This window comes from Perna viridis, chromosome 12 (assembly GCF_037379345.1).
Source record: "Perna viridis isolate PV_CMFRI_1.1 ecotype Kerala chromosome 12, ASM3737934v1, whole genome shotgun sequence".
Taxonomy (NCBI): Eukaryota; Metazoa; Mollusca; class Bivalvia; order Mytilida; family Mytilidae; genus Perna; species Perna viridis.
In genome coordinates this window covers 23,165,258-23,186,514 of record NC_142456.1, presented here as the reverse complement: position 1 = coordinate 23,186,514, position 21,257 = coordinate 23,165,258, and the positions used below count along the sequence as shown (strand labels likewise).

General features: G+C 32.0%; 1 long non-coding RNA gene across 3 annotated transcripts; it reads left to right on the top strand.

Annotated features, from left to right (window-relative positions):
* Positions 1-6,664: 6,664 nt before the first annotated feature.
* Positions 6,665-20,743, top strand: LOC148601736 (uncharacterized). Of its 3 annotated transcripts, none has more exons than XR_015917130.1 (5): positions 6,665-6,791; positions 7,053-8,445; positions 8,843-8,934; positions 9,620-9,739; positions 17,076-20,743. It is a non-coding gene; the product is annotated as an uncharacterized LOC148601736 (long non-coding RNA). The 3 variants fall into 3 exon arrangements; XR_015917129.1 differs by having other exon boundaries at positions 8,840-8,934; XR_015917128.1 differs by having other exon boundaries at positions 7,053-8,934.
* Positions 20,744-21,257: the final 514 nt, after the last annotated feature.

Here is a 21,257-nt window from a genome sequence, read left to right as displayed (position 1 = left end):
TTTCCAGGTTTTACAATGTAAATACATTGCAATAAGTGCAGCTTGTAATTCATTTTGAGATTCAGCCAATATTACAGTGTCGTCTGCATATAATAACAAGTATAACTTCATATACACTGACAATTCTTCATTATCAAGAAAAATATGAGTAGCATTGTATATATTTGACAAACCATCGTAAGAATGCGATATAAATTCAACAAGATCATTTAAAAACAGTGAAAAAAGTACAGGCGATAGATTTTCGCCTTGGCGAACACCTACATTACTACTAAAATAATCTGAAAATTCTGTACCTTTTCTGACACAAGATTTTGCATGTGCATACATATTGTGAATAATTCTAAACATTTTACCATCAATACAGTTTGATAACAATTTAAGCCATAATGGTAATCTATCAACAGAATCGAAAGCCTTTCGAAAATCTATGAAAGCACAATATAAAGGTTTATTACATCTAGTATAAAGATCGATTAAACATTTCAAATTAAAAATATGGTTACGTGTGCTATAGTGTTTTCTAAAACCTGCTTGTTCCTCACACAATACATTGTAATTTTCTAAGTAGCAATTAAGTCTGTTATTTAAGACAGTAGTGAAGAGCTTACCAAAACAACTTAAAATTGTAATACCCCTGTAGTTGTCTGGACTACAGGGATCACCTTTATTCCTATATAATGGAATAATAAAACACTCTGACCAAATATCAGTAATTATACCACAATCAAAAATAATATTAAAAAGTTTGACAAAAACAGGTAGTAACTTAACACATGAATGTTTCAAAAATTCATTTAATATCATATCTGAACTACAAGCTTTATTGTTTTTCAAACTTTTAACAGCATCTAATACTTCCTTTTCATTTATAACAGCATTTATTTCTGTATTCATATTTGTTACAGTATTTGGATCAATATCATCAAAAACATCATCCTGCTCATTTACAATATTAGCAGTATTTAATTTCTTAAAGTGTTATAAAAACATTCTTACTATAGATACCTTATCTACAATTTTTTGCTTACTATCATTATTACATGTTCTACTCAATAATGGCCAGTATGACTTTAAGTCATTTTGTCTAAGACCTCTGAGTTTTTTAATAGATTTTTTCTGATACTCATTATATTGCTTATTCAGCACCTTCTTATAATCTTTACTACATTGTACAAGATTGCTTTTACTTTCAGCAGTACGAATTCTCCGACTGAGATTTTTTGCTCTATTATATTTTTTTTACGTTTTTCATGACATTCTTTATTATACCATGGTTTATTTATTTTACAGTTTCTGTTACAACTGACTTTTCTATTAACACAATCAAACAATAATTCAATATCAATAGCAGCATTTTTAATTATATTGTTACATTCTTCAACAAAACTATTGACAACATCTTTATTCACAGTATCAATATCAACCAAATTTAATTTTTCAATTAGAGTACTAATATCTTCATCACATAATGAATTCTCAAAAGTCTGACAATTTTCATTTTTCCATTTTGATTTTTTAACTACATCATTAACATTATCAGTATTTTCAACAATATTTTCATTAGGTTTACATAACAATTCAATATTCAATGCATTATGTACATCACTAAGCATACTATCAAAAGAACAAATTTCAAAGTTTGGTACATTTGAAAAAAGAATAGGCGACAAGATACAGTAGTCAACAGTAGATAATTCTTTACAAGTGAAAGACCCAATCTGCTTTACAAAATTGTAGCAAACGATTACCATAATTATTCACAAATTTATCATGGTTATAGCGTTTATACTCAATACCTAATTTGTCTAAATTTGCAAGATCAAATTCTTGTTTTGTTACATAGTCTAACTGTATAGAATTACATACATAATCATCTAAATTTACATAGTCATCTTTAACACCAGTTCTAGCATTAAAGTCGCCTAAAAGGCGAACTTGATAGTCAGAATGGCTACGTATACATCAATAGATGTTGACGATATTGAGACTTGTCGACAGCCTTTCCCCTTTGAATCCATTAATTCTACGTATACATTAATAGCACGCTTCGATATTTGTGGTTGTGCTGTTCTAACACATGACAAACTTCTACTAGATGAGAGTAATAATAGTCGATTGGTGTTGCTGAAAGACAAAAATCATATCGAAGAAGGATTTGAAAAGGAAATAATTCTACCGAGTTCTGGCCCCTGGGATGTAACTATAATAGAAAACAACATTGTTGCTGTGTCTACTGACGGTTTGATGGTGGTCAATGTTGACACTGAAATAATAGAGAAAACAAATGTAATCGGGAGATGTGAAGGACTTGAATACTTTAAGGGATCCCTTATCTGCGGTGTCCCTAAAAAAGGAGTAATATCCGTAGATCTCTGTAGCGGCAGTACTACCACGGTAATAAAAGACGAAGACTACAACGGACCGTACGACCTCACAGTACATAACGACAAAATATTTCTCTCGAAAGCAACAGAAAACACCAACACCGTTTCTTGTTATACATTGACAGGAGATAGAATATGGGAATTTAGCGACACTCAAGCGTTAAAATGTCCCCGTGTCCCCGTGGACTTACTGCGGACAATAATTCAAATGTGTACGTGGCTTCCCATAGAAACAATAGGTTACTAGTTCTGTCACCAGACGGACAGAGACGCAGGACAATACTTACAGAGGCTGACAAATTGAATAACGCATGGGCTGTTCATTTTGACAAAATGAACCATAAACTGCTGATTGTAAATCAATTCGGAACAGGGTTTCTTTATCAAACGTCATAAATTAAACGTTGCATTTTTTTTAGCATATTTGACCAGTACTTACTGTATGAATCGTTTGCGCCTGCGCTGTATTTGTTCATATATAGGATTTATATTGCTATATTATATGTTAATACATATGTAGTTTCATATTGGCCTGTTATAGGTTTGAGGTCTGATATTGGTCGAGGCATCGCCGAGGGCCAATACGGCTGTCGAGGCCAATATGATTGACCGAAACTTATAACGGGGCCAATAAGAAATTACATATTTATTGACAATTTTATTAACCAACTCAACTAGATTTGTAGAACAGTTGTTTTCGTGTTTTACCAAGAACATGTGGGTTTATTTGCATTAACCGGTCTTCCTTTTTGTATAAAATGGAAGATTTTTTTTGTGTTTCTGCAGCTTTCAGTCCTGATGATCAAAGTTCATGAAATCCAATTCTAACTCAAAATGGCAGTGTCAAACGACCGGAAGTTATGATGCCTATTGGCCCTGATTTGATCCATATTGGCCCTCTTTTATCAAATTGGCCCCGTATACATGCCCGGTTTGTATTAATATCAAATGATCAGTTTTTGACATATTTTAACGTATTTTGGGCAGTTGGTTAATAACAACTATTATTTTTACATTTTATTTTTAAATGGAAATTTTAAATTACACGAATATGTTACACTACATACACAAAAAATTAACATATGACTCAATTGTTCTTATACATGTCTATGCCGTATTTATATTTATTCCATTTTAAAGATATCTTATGTAATTTATGAGATATCTTCTATTTTTAATAAGATATCTTATAAATTTTATAAGATAACTTATAAATTTTATAAGATATCTCATATAATTTACAGTTAACGAGACATTAACTTACTAAATATATGATATATCTGATATAGAATGTGTAAGATGTCTATAAGATATCTTATATTAGATATGTTGATACAATATCTAGATATGTTGATACAATATCTAGTAATCGTCTGATTATAGCTGAAATAGTGCTGCTCGGACGTTAAACCCCAACAAACAAAACAGGTATTCATACGAAAGAAGACCAAATACCAATACACTGTCGTAAATACGACTTAGTAAAATTCACATAGCATTCAATCATTTATGATATACTTTTCCCATAGCTTAAAGTCGACACGTCATAAGTTATGCTGTTGTCACCATGACCTGACTGACTAGACTTCTTATAGAATATGATCAGTCAATTCAAGCTGTCATAATTGTCTTCACTAATCAGATGATGTGACCTTCAACGAGTCGCATGGCTGTTATCTTAAAAGACGCAAGTTTTGCTCATGCCTTCCGGAGCACCCGAGTTCTCCATGGTTTTCAGTTTGGTTCATACGGTTCAATTTGCCTTCATAAACCTTTTGATTCTTTTGTGTCATGTCATGAAGAACGATCCGGCCAAAAGTGAAGAGATCCCGTTGAGCCAGTTAATTAATTAATACTTATTACATTTTTTATATCTCATGTGTACTATGGCGTTACCACAGATAGTAAATGCCACAGGTACATGGTGGACATTATGCAGGGGTATCAATTTCAAGGCATTGCAATTCAGCCATATAACTGACATTTTGGTGAAAAATCTCATCCAAGTTATGACCTGAAGTGTAAATGAAAATTTTGCATCCAGCATCTGTAGTCGAGCAGTAAAGACACAGAGTCGGCATGTTGGAAATCCTGGTTCAATTCCATACCAAGGCTTTAAAATATAAACTATATTTTGTTTTTTATTCATGTTTTGAATGTTTTGCTTCTAACAATATTTAGATACTTAGATACAATATTATCATGAATAACTTCATTCGCCTTTACGTTTATAGCTATGATTACGCCTTTAAGGATTTGAAAGTCTGCTATAATTCCAAATTACTTACCTTATAATTAGGCATAGGATAACAATTTAAAGACTTATATTGAACTATGTAGATATATTATTTTAGTTTTGTTTTTATATAATAAAAAAAATATTAATTTTATTACTATTACCATCTTTTGTAGATTGTGATGGCTAATGGAGGCAAAGGTTCAATCTGTGACATCTCCGAATTGAAGAATATAGTAAATTATGTTGAGCAGCGGTGTTCCAAATGCAATGAGAAACTTTGTCGTGACTGCTCAATCAATCACAATATAATTAAAGCCACTAAACAACATACTCTGATAAGTATAGAAAACTATCAGAAATCACCTAAAACATTACTTAAGGTTAAAAGCTTCTGTAATGACCATGAGATGAAATACACCAATTTTTGTTCTTCTCATGGCTTTTTATGCTGCCCTGCATGTGTTTCTACAACTGGGGATCACAATAAATGCTCGGGAATACAAGCGCTTAAAGACGTAATACACTCGGCAAAGTCGACATCACTCCTACAGTCTATAGAAGAGTGTATAAAGCATCAAGGAAAATACGTCAAAAATTATAAGCGACCGACGAAACAATATACAAATCCTTAGAAGCCAACGGGAAGAGATTATCAAAAACATCAAAGCTGTAAAGGAGAAGATAATTATAGGATAATTAATTGGAAAGAGTAAATAACCAAAATATGATCACAAGTGCCGAAGAACGCCAAGATTTATTAAGTATGCGGAACTTGTTCCGCGCACGAGTTAAATCTTCAGTTGATTGAAATGGAAAGACATACACAACAAAGAACAGAAAGTAACTAAAATCATACATACAAAGTAATAAAAGCAAATGAGCAACTCGGACCACTAAAACTGGGAGCATGGACTAGGTGCACCGGTACGGTAAGCGTCCTCTGCTTTTCTAGAAACACCCGCCGAATTGCTCATAAAAAGTCAAGTCCAGGGTAGTCTTTAAAGACTATCAATACCGGTAGTAATTTAGATAGAGAAGAGCTAAGCTGGCATATACACGAACAAGTTACGTCTTTTCTCGCGGAATGCTTTAAGTTTGGGACGATATCAGTGACGACAAAACATTTGATTTTATTATTGACACCATGCAATGAAATGCAGGCACAGATAAAAAACTGTAAGAAATCAACCTATCCCTATACATCCCTATATATTGTTCCATTATTATATATTTTTATTTGAATTGCACTAGTTACAAGTTGATATTGTCACATGTTTGATGATGAGTTTTGAATATCTTAATTGAATTGTTTTTGGTTATTTTCCACTGTTTGCATATCATTTTCTTTATTTACATCATGACACTTTGTTGAATTGAATAATATCGGCCAAATATGAATTGTTTTTGATGGGACTCCTTTGTGGCTGTCGGGGAGCTGCATTAGTGTTGCTGGGATATTACGGATTACACTCACTTGAAGCAGGACATGCTTACCATTCAGGAACAACCTATGTCACTCCCAAGTGTTTGTGGGCGTGCATATTGCTAGTGTTTGTTAGGTTATGCCTTTGTTTTCATTATCTTGTTTTTATATAAAGTCTATCTTTTTCGGGTTGCTTCATTATGTATGTAGATCGTCTTTGTTTCCTGTTTACACGTTCTGGTCATGTCTTAAGTTTTTGACATATCTGAATTGTCCGATTATTCACGCTTTGGTTCGGTATTTTTTTGCCGATATAAACCGTAGAGCCCAAAAAACTGTAGTATTATAATGAAATGCCTTTAGAAACTAAGTTTTTAAATCAACCTCAATTTTAATGTGTTTTTTTTCCAAATAATCTTAATTTTTCATACAATTGAATGTTTTAATTTCTAAGCTGGTTTTGCCAACAGTTTTGATTGGAAATTATCGATACTATGTCATTAAGTTGCACATTAATGACATAGTATCGATAAGCAACCCGAAAAAGCATTATGAAAGTCTATCTAGTTTTATCTGAAAAACAAACGTCATCTGTTACATAACCCAATGGGTATTGTATCTACGTATAAATACACCATACAACCTACCTGGAATCAAATCCGTCCATATATCAACAAAAACAACATCAAGAGTAATGACATCTGCTTTTCATTGGCCTTTTCCTGTAGAAAATATTCTAAAGGTAAGTAAATGTCAGTGTTAATATATGTATCTTATCTAAAAACATGTACATAAAAAATACCTGTACATATCAGTCGAATTTACTATGCTATCGTTTTATTGAAGTACAAGAATTGTACGTCAGTGTTTTGTTTTCCTATATTGTTGCTACCTTATTGTTAACTTAGTCTGTTTATCTATTAAATAAATCTGTATATTACCAAATCTTCTACCTTAGACGGTTAAACAGTCCTATATATAATACTTACTTTCACTTTTATAGCAATGAAAAAACTACAAAAATGATGATCAGCAATGGCAAACATGTTAAGTATTATTAAGGTAACATCTGATAAATTTTCAGCTTTAATAACAAAGGAAAATACAATGTGGCAGAAATTAAGGGTATTTTGAATTGAATATCATAGTTTGTTGAACATTTGTCATGTTATAAATTTTTACCAAAAACCTCTTATTTGGAGAAAACTAAAACACAAGTTATATTGATCAAATACAGCATTTATGGTGAAATGTACACGTGAACAAACTGTTGATAAAGTTAAAAAATGAACATGTCATAAATTTAAATAGAACTTTCGATGAACTGAAAATGACCCAGGACGATACTTACCAGACTGACGGAATGAATGATCTCAGGGTTGTATATTTTAACAAAATATTCAATAATCTGCTATTTTATAAAATGTTAGCAGTAAATTTTCTTTCTATGATAAGCTACTTTTCATAATTTCCAGACAGTATTTTGTGGACACTGAATCGATATAATGAGCCGTTATTTATCAAGGTTGATACCCTTTTGGAGCACCTTTATCGGTCTATTTACTTATTCAAATAGAAAATGTATATTCAATGAGCAAAGGAGTGTATGATACGTTGTAAAAGAATATCATGATATTTTTAGAGCAGTTTTCTCATAAAACTACATATATGGTAACACTACAAACATTAAAAAACCTCTTTCAAGGTGAATAATTTGCAAATAAATGTACTATAGATATGAAAAGGGAATTTTAGTCTCTTGAAGAAAATAATATAAATAGTTCGGTGAATCCCAAAATATGAAAAGAATATCAGACAAAATCTTTTTTTTTCATTTATAGACCATATTTTATAGTTTGCAAAATAAGAAGTTCCCTGTTAAATCCATGTAAAATGTAAAACAATTGCCAAAATAAAGGTTTTATAATAGTGAAATTATATTTGCTAACTCAAGTTTTCAGAATTAAAGTTCTGAAGTAAATGATCATATTTGTATGGCAAGCCGTTGTGGGATTAATTCCCCATTTATTGATATCAAGAAATTATTTATTGGTATTAATAATTCATTTATTAATATTAATAAATGAATTATTGATATTAAGGATTAATTATTGATATCAATAAATTGTTTATTAACATGTTATTAAAGTATTTATTGATATCATTAAATAGCTGAATTAATAACGTGTTGATAAAGAGGGCACCACATAGGTGCTTTATTCGTGATAAAAAAAGTGTTTGTAATTCTTATTATCATTTACAAGGTAAACAAGCGCACGGAAGATTAAGTTAATAGCGCGTAGTTTTCCAGTTGTTTGTGTATACAATGTTTGTCAGAAGGTTACTATCAAATCAAAGTATGGCAGAGAGTTCCAACGCTTATCGGCCTAGTACAGGTATGTTGGATCTTGTTCACGCTGAACGTAGGTTAAAATGTTGATGACGGGTTTTATACTCCGTGTTCCAGCTGTCAAGGGCGGCAAGTAAGCAATTTTAAGCACAGGCATTTGTTTCATATACATGTAAAAAAAAATGGTGGTTAAGAAGAGGAGATGGACTGCTCTGGCTTTATAAATTCTATCGCCAGAAAAATCACCAGCTGCCAGTTTTTGTCACCAATTTACAGAAATGAAAGCCAAATTGTTTGCAAAATAAAATGTTTTTTTTTCTGATTTTTAAAATATGACAGTATTAAGTCCAGTGATGTGTTATATTTGTAAATTTATCTAAATAACCCCTTCATTCATGACACACGTGTATCCATGATTCATTCTTGATGCATGTATAAAGCAGGTTGAAGGCTGTGAAGTGTAGAATAAGTTCAGGGAGATGATTTAGTGACATAAGCCAGAAGGAGCACACAAGTACAATAGTCAGCAATGAAGGTAATACATTTGTCAACATTTTTCCATTCTTACAAATATAAAAATCTAAGAATTTCAAAAATTTTTGGTAAAAATACAACATTTCCTTTAAAACAGCTTTTTGGAGTAATATGGAATACATTTATCACCTACTTTCTCTAAATTAAAGTGTAGAGAAAATAATAGACTACTCCATGCATGCTTTCATCCTGTGGTAGTGTCTAGGTGCCTGATATTTTATAAAACATAGTATTTGGCTGTTAGTTTTGGCAAGGCAACCCTTAGTTGTACTTAAACTTAGTAATATTTTTTTCAGAATGTTACCATGGCTACTGGATTTTATAAGAATAATCACTAAATTACTATGAATGACTTGAACCTCCACACACCAAATATTTAAAAAATATGCACTTTTTTATGACAAAACACTAGAAATTTCTGTGCGGACTGCCTCAAAACGGCTTCATTTCAACAAAATGAGACCAAATTTTCAGAAATGACCTAACTGTATTGTACTACCTCAGCATTTGAGCAACCGATAAGAATCCAAAGCTGGTATTGTTGGCTTGATATATTCCGTGATTGTATCTTAGCACGGTAAAGATTTTCCATAAATGTCGTACTATCCGTCGACTTTGAAATGCTCTTTTGTACGTGCCTGTTTCATTTGATACACCTAAAGGTCAGTTCTCTCATATAATTTCAGCTAAACGTGGACACTCTTTCCAGACGTGGGGTGCCTGCATATTGTGCCAAACTGATCTTTTTTTGTCTAAGCACCTTGGTTTTACAATTTCCTGTACAAGATTTGACTCCTTTACTTTCTGTAAGATATTTATATATTTATTACAAATACCTGCAACGATACGCACAAAGTCTACTATATATTTTAACATAAAAGTGGGTACAATATTGGCCAAAAATTGACATCGCTTAAGGCGACCACTCGCGGACTCAACAACCCATCTGACTTTTCTAACTGACCTGGAGTCATTGGCATCAGATGTGGTGTGTTGTTTTTCAGACTGTGAAAGGTAAGCCAGACTATGAACTTGGTACCCTAGGTCACGTATGAGACTTAAAGAATTCCTGAAACCCCTATCCAGCACAAAAACATAATCTTTTGCTAGCCAATTATTTAATACTTCAGTGTCTGTCTTCATCATATGTCATCTACCAAATAAGGTCCAAGCATACTAACAGTGTAGCAATCACTAGCAACAACAACAATCATTGGCTTAACAAGGGGTCTATTTTTGTGCATGGAGTAGGACCTACACTGGATAAGGTAATCGCTACTTTTCTCGATGTACACGTATGTCCCGTCCATGACCAAAACTGCCAAATCATCGCGTCCATCGGCAAGAAGTCCCATGGCTAAGTCAGTGGTGTGGTCTTTAACTACTGTTTCACGAGACACGTGAGAATACCAACAGTCGAAGGGACAAATGTTACAAGATGGGATTTCCGTACAGAATGAAATATTTGGAAACAATTCTTTTTCCGGACAGAGAAAATAATGTAGAAAGTACTTTATTAGATAATCATATTCTTAATTTCATAAGAAAAATACCGAGAGCTAAGTGTTAAGACCAAACGGAGGAGGAGCGTTTGTTTAAGTAAGATACTAAGCCATTGAATCGTATCTTGTCTATACCAGTGAGATTATTAGACAAAAAGGCAGGATTATCAAAGTCTAATGTTTTTAATGCTACATATGTACAGGCATGTTGTCTACACTGTTGTAAAAGATCAATGATATCATCGTTTGTCATAATGGTAGAAGTATTTTTATATCGGTCTTTTGGCATTGTGAATAATGGATCTCCCAAGTTATTTTTCAGGTGAGCAGTGCAACACGTGCGCTAGCTGGAACAATAATATTTTGCTTAATAAAAATGTTCGTCCTGGCTTCCGCACTTGCTGATTTCAATCCGGGTTTCTTTTTAGGCAAACAAAGCAAATGGCATTTGACTTCCCGACCTTCAAAATAGGAATCGGGAGAGAATTGGAAGATTTACTTGTACTTGATTTCAAAACGGTGTTTCCAACTTAGCCAGATCGCGTCAATAAATAGACATTTATTGCAAAAAAAACATCTTTAGACAATGTGCAAGCCAGTCTGTACATTTGAAAGTCTACGAGCATATTTCAAGTCTCTTATTCTTTTATGACAGTCAACGCAAACGTAAATCATAACGTAGGACAGCAGATTTTTTAAAAATAAAAATGTAAAGAAAGATATAAAGTTGATTCAAGTGTGAAGAAAAAAGCGTCTTAAAATTTGCATAAATACGGACAAGGACACGGTTAAGAAAACTGGATGCAGGTGTATGCAATCACGTGGACAGGTGTCTAATACAAAATCTACATTTGATTCAATAACTGAATAATTATATAAGAACATATATTTGATAATAATCACTAATAAAGTAAAGCATGAAGTAAATGAATCAAAATGATGAAAGCTCTACGACTTTCACGTACGTATCCACTCCGCGTGTTTTAAGGTGTAATTAGGTTTCACGGGTAGCCAGGTGTATTTTGATGTGCTAGTATGTTAGGTCACATAGCTTTTATACCTTGGTCATATAAATATTTTCGTGTTTTCAGGAGGAAACCACTTCTGGCAAAATATATACGAATATATTTCTTATTCATTATTGTTCATAAAAAATCAAGTTTTGTGGAATTCGTCCACAAGAAAATATTAGAACTTTTGTCTTCTCGGTATTTATTTTCAATTGCCAATTTTCACAATAAATAGCGAATTTATTCAACAAAACCTGTCAAATATATATATGATACCCTACATACATGAAATGTACCGTTGTAGATTTTTTACGTGGCATTAACATTTTTGAATTTAAGCAAAAATTATAACAAAAATAAATAAATATATATATATATAAATATATTGTATGTATGTTTGTGTGTGGGGGGGGGTGCATAATTGTTCTTTTATTTGAATCTTTAGATTAATTGAGACCTAACATATTTCGTTGGAAACGAATCGGGTCGTAAATTTTGAAGAAGAAAAAAACAACAACAAAACCCAAGCCGTGTATAGTGAAATTACTTTTTCAAGGGATTGAGACTCTTCGAACGTAACTATATGATTTATTCTAACACTTAAAAAAATTATTATATATGCTATTGATAAATTAAATATGGATGGTCACCCCTTTGTCGTAGAAGTAAATTGTTTCAATTTCATACTGAATAATATAGCAGAATACACACATAGACCCGTTTGGTAACGAAATATAGTGTATATAACGGATATCTCGTTAACCGTTGTCATGTGCCGAAATCGATAAGAACCGAAATGACAATAACATTGGATATTACCCGGCATGCAAGACTTTCGGAACAAGATTTAATAAAATGTTAATAAAAATGATTATCAACATGTTAATAATTCGTTCTATTTATTTATATTAATAAATGATTTATCAACACTTTAATAAATATTAATCAACATGTTAACAAATCATCTATTTATTGATATCAATAAATCATTTATGCACATGTTTATAAACATTTATTAAATATTTATTTACATGTCGTCGTTAGTTTTTTTTTTCAAACATCATCTTATATGAAAGAGCCTGACCGATTGGAATTAAACTTGGCATAATTGTTTCTTAGGGTATCCTGCACAAACTGATCGTTTAAAATTTAAAAAAACATGGCCACTGTTACTAAAAATTGTAGATAGGGGACAAAGTACAGTGTTTTTTTTTTCAAATAACACAAAAACCATTTAATTTAGCAAAATTCTGGCAGATGGTAGTATTGTTCATCATCAGAAGACAGACCTTTGTCAAAATTTTTAATTTGATTCATCGCCTGGTGTACAGCTATTGTATGGTGTAAACGTCCCACTTAAACAATATACCATCCACTCATTCCCCATTGTCCCCATCACCCATACAATTCCCATCGGATATTTTGTTTTCTCAGGTGTTTAAATTATCAAGTTAAATTTTATATCGTTGAATACTTCAATTTTTAAGCAGTTATTAGAATTTAAACTTTACACATTTTTTCATGTCAATGAATATATTAAGGCTAATTTCACCATCCCCCATTCATAATCCCCATCCTCTCATACACCATCCCCATTCCCCATCCCCCCGTTTAAAATTTTTGAAACTTCAAAAACACGGCTGTCATTATTATAATCAGAACAAAGGAATAAAAAGCACAGGTTTTTTTGCAAATAACTCAAAAACCGTTGAATTCAGTAGAATGCTGATGGAGGTTAATATTGTTCACTATCAGAAGCGAGATCTATGTCGAAATTTTCAACATGATTCGTAACCCAATGTAAGAGTTGAAACAGTAATGTTTTTAGTTTTTACGTTTACAACTTTGCAAATCTTCTTCTCAGAAACTGTGCAACAAAATTTAATGAAAGTTTAATTGCATAATTGTTCCTTAGGGTACCCTGCACAAACTGAATGTTTAAATTTTTTCATCTGTTGAAAATCAGGGCCGTCATTACTAAAATAGAACATAAGGGTCAAATACCTTTTTCGTTACTTTTTCCTAAACTACTGAAAAATAATGAAGATGAAAGCTTCTCATAAGATAAACATGATATTCTGTGTTGACTAGCAATATTGAAATTTTTTCAGTCGCTCGGATTCCAGTGATTGTTTATTTCATCAGGAAAATTTTTTTTCTAAGTTGAATGGTGGTGATAAAAATTTGTTCTGGGCGGCCATTTTCAAACTTGCTGCCATTTTCCTAATGCCCCCTTTTTCGGTGGGATAGCAGGACATAGGGGGCCCCTGTTTCATTTTTTCCAGAGGTTCTAATACACTTTGAAGGCATTTCCAACATTTTACAGTCCCTTAGGTACTCAGTTGAACTTACAGCATTCATGGACATAGGCTCTTTGTCAGCATTTGTTTTTTTCGCCAAGCATGGTAACAAAGAATGATACCTTTACTTACTGAATTAATAGGACATGATTTGCCAGATGAGCGATAGAAACAACACAAAGTCGTACGCGTTGCCATGCTAGGCATACCTACACTATTACAGGAAGTTGATATCGAACACAACCAAAATTGCTAACAACGTAATAATAAAGTTACACACCAAATTTGAAATCAATTCATTGAGAACCGAGATAACTGTCACGACATTCGGACGGACATACGGACCGAATGACGGAAGGAAAAGGTGATTCCGTTGAGTGAGGGTATAGTTTGTGGCAAGATAATTTAGTAGTAAGATGTATATATATAGCATGCATTTAAATAGAAAACATAATGAAAACATGTGTATTATATATATATATATATATATATATATATATATATATATATATATATATATATATATATATATATATGTATATATATATATATATATATATATATATATATATATATATATATATATATATATATAATACACATTTTTTCATTATGTTATCTATTTAAATGCATGCTATAGTATACAAGTATGTCATATTAAGGAATCAATTTTGATGAATTTATTGTTGACCATTAAAACTTACTGGTTAATTTATTTCACTCATCACACCAAAGAAATTGTACAGAGAAATAAAACCAAAGTAACCACAAACATACAAACACAATCAGAGTTATTAAACAAAATCATTGTATAGATATTTTGACTTCTAAATTGCGACTAAATAGTTTTATATTTGTTTTTGTTGCACCAATTATGACTGTTCATATAAGTGTGTAGATCTAATGCCTCGTAATACGATTGTTTTAAAGCAAGACAGTGGCGTTCAAGATCAAATAGCTTAATTCAATAAGTTTGTTAGAAGTATGCTGTCAAATGCACATTCCAATGTAAACTTAAATGCGTATATACGGAAACGTATCTTTATCCATCATCCAAATTAACAAATTAGTTATGCACATTCAATACAAATCAAATGCAAATTTATATCCGTTAAATGTATAATTTGGTAGTAGAATCATTCGAATCGATTCGCATTGCATGCTTATGGATTATCTGTAAACGAGAGCGAGACATATGACTTTGAACGTTAGAGTATAACTTTGCAATTATAAGTATAACAGTTGATAGACATTCTACGCTTCTACATTACTACTAGTTTTTGGGAAGGCTGTAACAAGGATATGTTGCCCATAATTTGATTGTGACACGTCACAAATTCCATGACAATGGCTAGACTGAGTAACGGTTTTTTTCGAATATGATCAGCAATTCCAGCTGTCATTAATATTTTCCCTCTTCAGTCAATTTCAGCTAAAATGGTTCATACGGCTTGTGTCTTTCGACCAGAAGATTTTGCTCATGCTTCCAGAACACCTTAGTGAACTATGGTGTGAGTAAGGTTCATGCTGTTCAATTTATCAGTAATAACTTTTGATTTTTTTATATCATGTTTAAAAACGCTCCGACCAAAAGAAAAGAAAACCCGCTGAGCAAATTGTACATCGACGACCTTTTACTTTACGCGTATCTGTACTGTCTCGTTAATTATAATTAGAACTGTAGGACACCTGTGCAGGAAATTGTTTTAAGAATATATTTTACATGTTCAGTCTGTTTTTCGCGTTTGTTTCAATTTTAATGTCCTCACTGTAATATATTGTCATTGAATTACGGATCGCAAGCGATCGGGAATTCAAAAATCAATGACAATACATTATAGTTGGAACGTTAAAATGACTACTTCTCTACTTCTCCTTATTAGGTATAGCCTTTAATATTTACATATTTCAAGAGTAACTACAACTTTTCAGTGAATTCCAAAGATCAAGGCGTATTAATAGTCTTACCTTTTCCCTTGAATTGATGGAAGAATTTTCAAATAAATCCCCTTTAAAATACAAAGACATGAGATTGTATCTAACACTAATTCTTTATTTTGTTTTTATTTTGTTCAGCTGAATTTCTACCTGAAATAAACAAACTCTATAATTCGAACTGCTATTGATTGTCCTATGGTACATTAAAGTTTGAGGACACTTTTAATCTTTATACTACCATAAAGTTCAATGTTTCAAAGATATGTAACTCAATGTTGTCACTTAAAGAATAATACGAAATTGCTACAAAAATGTAGACTGTGACTCGTTTTCAGATCAAACAAACTAGGGGCTCTAAAGAGCTTGTTTGCTCACCTAGTAAAACAGTCTTTTCTACCGTTCAAGGGCATGAACTCTAATAAGGAATCATCAAATAAATTGAACCCATGGAAAGTATTGTAGGCCTTTCAATTAAGATCATTTTATCAATTGAAACTTTAATTATTTCCATCCTTAACTGTTTTCAAGTTTAACAACATAAAATTGTACGTTTTTGATCTTTTAAGGGCAGCAACTCAAATATGAAGTCGTCATACAAATTTGACACTTGGCAAATTATGCAGGCTTTGTGAAAAGATCATTTCAAGAAGTGAAGTTTCTATCTGTTTTGAATTATTCAATTATAAGCTTTAAACATAAAAATATAGTTTTTATACCTTCCAAGATCGATAACTCTAATCTAATAATAAGTCGTCTTACAATTTTGACCAATTAAAGATGTTCGTCTTCGAGTAGAATATGTAGCTCTCATTTAATTTCTAGTGCACTTTATAGTTTTCGACTATTTGTAGGTATTGTTGACATGCCCCACCAATGTAGACTTAATAATAACAAAGGCGGTCATATTTTACGAATGATCTATATAATCGGAACAATATTTAAAGTATACACTCCAAGGGCACCGGTGAACAAATTTGACAACAATCTTTTTTGCGGTTTCAGAGAGGAAGATGTTTTAAGAAAAATTAAAGACGACAATAAACGACGGACGCGATGCTTTTTTTTTTTTTTGGTGATTTTCCTTTTGTATAATAGTTAAAAAAGAACCATTATACAAGAGAAAATGATGTATATTGAAGTACTGTGGGAATGATTTTACAATATTTAGATACGTAGATACAGGGTAATCCTAGAGAGACTCATTTCCCTCTCCCTGTATTTAACATTTATCTTGAATTGATTTGAAAGTTTGCTTTAAGTCCAAATAACTTAACTTATGGTAAGGCATCTGAAATTATATAGTTGAAATTTCTGTTGAACAATGTATATATTTTGTTTTAGAATCATTTTGTATAATACACGTTATTATTATTCCTATTACCATCTTCTTAGATTGTGATGGCTACAGCAAATACAGATTCATACTGTGATATCTGCAAACTGAAGAATAAAGTAAATTCTGCTGTGCAATGGTGTCCGGAATGCGAGGAGAAACTTTAAAATGAATGTGCAACCAATCACCGTTTATCGAGAGCCACAAAATCTCATACCCTAATTGATATTGAAGAATATCAAAAGTTACCTAAATCAATGCTACAGGTTAAGAGTTTTTGCGAAGATCATGAAATGAAATACACCAACTTCTGTACTTATCATGGTGTGTTATGCTGCCCTGCATGTGTTTCTTCATCCGGAGCTCACAACCAATGCTCTGGAATGCAACCTCTTAATGAAGTGATTAAGACAGCAAAGTCATCATCACTCATACAGACTATAGAAGAGCGTTTACAAAGCACTAGGGAAAATCTGACGGAAGTCATCAATGACCGACAAAGCAATATACAAATTCTAAAATGCCAACGGGAAGACATTATCAAAAGCATCAAAGGGGGGTCTAGCAAACAACATTTTGGTTTACCATTAGACTAAAAGGGAACATAAACTTAACACACAGAGCCAAACTAACGAAGTCCCCTACTTTATTTTAGTTCACTATTCCAATATTAAATATGGCAGGTTGGTAAACAAAGGAGTAGAAAAATCAATGATATCCCCACACCGGGAGACCGTTGCAGTGAAATTGAAATATTCTCTTTTCCGTCAAGATATTCTCATAACCAGGCTTCAAATCCAGAGCTATCCCAGTATCCAGAAACAAACTGTATATTCAAAATAGATATATGTAAAGGATACGGGTTTACCTACCAGAATGTTCAATACGTTTACTCGCTTTTCATTTACGACATCTTAACTCTGTTATGAACCTATACTTTCGACACATGGGTACTATTAAAGAAAGTGTTTAAAGTCAATTGCTGAGAAGTTTTTCAAGCCGAAAAAAACTTGTTGCTGACACAAATAATCAAACTGGTCAGAAAAAAGTGTCTTGGAGGTGCAGTTTTTGTCGCAATTTTGTCGCAGAAACCTGGTACTGCTATACAATGCAATGAAAGTCTTCCTTTTCTTTCTTTTGGCTTGCAATGGCATGTGTAAGACGAATATCGGCTATATAGAGTCAAAAACAAACTAAGACCAAATCAATTAGAATACAATAATGCACTGTTTCGTTATGTGCAATAAAATCAACTTTGGCCAATAACGAAGTGTTGTTTTTGCTATTTTCTTTGAACTGCATTTATTGCATTATTGGTATTATCTTTTTAAATTTAATACATAATTTCTGTTTCTAAACAAACTGGTAGTTTTCGTTGTAGCCAGGACAAGAAGAAATTTTAGAAATGTTAAGTGGTGTTCTTTCAAGATAATGAACAAATCCATGTTTATTTCAAATTTTGACAAGAACTGAGATATGGTTATATATAACTTAAGTCTACTAAACAGTTTTGTTTAGTATTATATAATCGATATTTTACTGCAAATGTTAGATATTAAAAATAATTTCAGAATGTGTTTTTTAAGTATTAGCTTTCTAGTTTTACATTTCGGTAGAGCCAAGGTCAACGTCGGCCTTTCATTTTGGACTGCTAAAAAATGAAAGTTATTTGCTGGTTTTTTTTTAAATATAGCTATTGATTCTAGTATGGGATGAAATTTGAGCTGATCTTTTGTAAAAAGTTAGGAATTTTTCTCACCAGCAAAGGGAAGTAAGCCATACAAAAATGATACATTATTTTTTTCTTAAAAAGCATGATTGACCTTCGACCCCATTTTGTTAGAGAAGTGACCATAATCGATATTTACGACATAGCTATTTCGATTGAGCTTGAAATACGCTTTCCATCGATATATAATATAGCCATATTATATTAAATTCTCAAATATCGATAGCCTGCTATCCTACTATTAATAGTCTTACTTTAACCTTGAATTGATGTAGGTCATGCTGTTGAAAACCCTAATAACATTAAGTCATTATTAAAAAAAATGTTTTAAAATAATGCCCCTTTAAAATGAAAGAGATGTTAGATTATATCAAACACTAATTCTTATTTTGTTTTTATTTTGTTCAGCTGAATATCTACCTGAAATAAAAAAAAAAACTCTATAATTCGAACTGCTATTGATTGTCCTATGGTATATTAAAAGTGGAGGGGCAGTTTTAATCGTTAAAACACCATAAGGTTCAATGTTTCAAAGATATGTAACTCAATTTTGTCACTTACAGAAGAATACAAAATTGCTACAAAAATGTCAAGAATGTGGCACGTTTTCAGATCAAACAAACTAGGGGCTCTAAAGAGCTTGTTTGCTCACCTAGTAAAATAGTCTTTTTTTTCTCGTTCATGGGCATTAACTTAACAAGGAATCGTCCAATGAATCGAACCCATTGGAAGTATTGTAGGACTTAGGATCATTTTATCAATTGAAAAGAGTTTATTTCCATCTTTAACAGTTTTTAAGTTTAAATATGAAGTCGTCATACAAATTTGACACTTGGCAAATAATGTAGGCTTTGTGAAAAGATGGTTTCAAGAACGAACGTTTCTTTGTATCTGATTTGAATTTGTCAATTATAAACTCAAAGTCGTAACAAATGTTTTTGTTTTACCTTCCAAGATTGATAAGTCCAATAATAATTGTCATTTTTAAATTTTGACCATGTTCGTAGAACTCTTCAAGTATAATAAGATACTTTCATTAAATTTCTAGTGCCTTTTAGAGTTTTTGAGTACTTGTAGATGTTATTGACTTGCAACTCATTGTGGTCTTAATAAGAACAAGAGCGGTCATATTTTATGCTTTATCTATATAATCGACACAGTATTTAAAGTATATTCTCCAAAGGTTCTGGTGATCAAATTCGGCAATAATATCTTCATGATATTATGCGGTTTCAAAGAAGATGTTTTAAGAAAAGCTCACGACGACGATAGACGACGGACACGATGACATTTTTTGGGGAAAAAAAAAGAAGAAAAAAAAGAGTTATTTTACAAGAAAAATGCGGGAAATGTATAAAGAAGCACCGTGGGAATAATTGTACAATATTTAGATACCTAGATACAGGGTAATCCTACAGAGACTAATTAACTTCAACTTATATATAACATAAATGTTATGGTATATCTTAAATTGATTTGAAAGTTAGCTGTAAGTCCAAATAACTAAACTTATGGCAAGGCATGTGAAATTATATAGTTGAAATTTCTGTTGACCGATGTACATATTTTTAGTTTCCTTTTGTATAAGTTATCATTATTACTATTACCGTCTTTTTAGATTATGATGGATACAGCAAGTACAAATTCTGACTGTGACATCTGCGAACTGAAAAATAAGGTAAATTCTGCTTTGCAATGGTGTCCCAAACGTGAGGAGAAACTCATGAATGTACAACCAATCACTGTTTATCAAAAGCCACAAAATATTATACCTTAATTGCTTTTGAAAACTATCAAAAGTTATCTAAATCAATGCTACAGGTTAAGAGTTTTTGAGAAGATTATGAAATGAAATACACTTCTGTACTTATCATGGCGTGTTATGCTGCCCTGCATGTGTTTCTATATCCGGCGCTCACGATAAATGCTCTGGAATTCTACCTCTTAAAGACGAAATACATACAGCAATGTCATCATCACTCCTACAGACCAATGAAGAGAGTTAATTAATAAAAATCTGATGAAAGTCACTCTCAGTCGACAAAGCAATACACAAATTCTACAACGCCAACGGGAAGATATAATCAAAAACATCAAAGGGGTAAAGGAAAAGATAATAGACCACCTGAATATGCTAGAAAATAAACTTCTAGCAGATTTACAAATCACTGAAGAAAGACAAATATTAAAAATGGTGTTCATTGTATCTAGAATGCAAGAAAACGTTAACAATATAAAATGCTACCAACAGGATGTGCAAAGCGTCAAAAAATTTGGCTCTGATCTCTAAACATTTCTTGTGACAAAAAAGCCTTGAAATTTAAGTTAAGAAAGTCAATATTGATTAACAAACTAAAACAGAAGGCAGTGATTTAGATAGAGTGGAGCTCAAATGTGATGTAAAGTAAAATGTTTCAACCTTTATCTCGGAATGCTCTGCGTTAGGGACAATATCAATAAAGCGAAAACCTTCGATTTTATCATTGACATCACATGATAAAAAGCAGGGGCA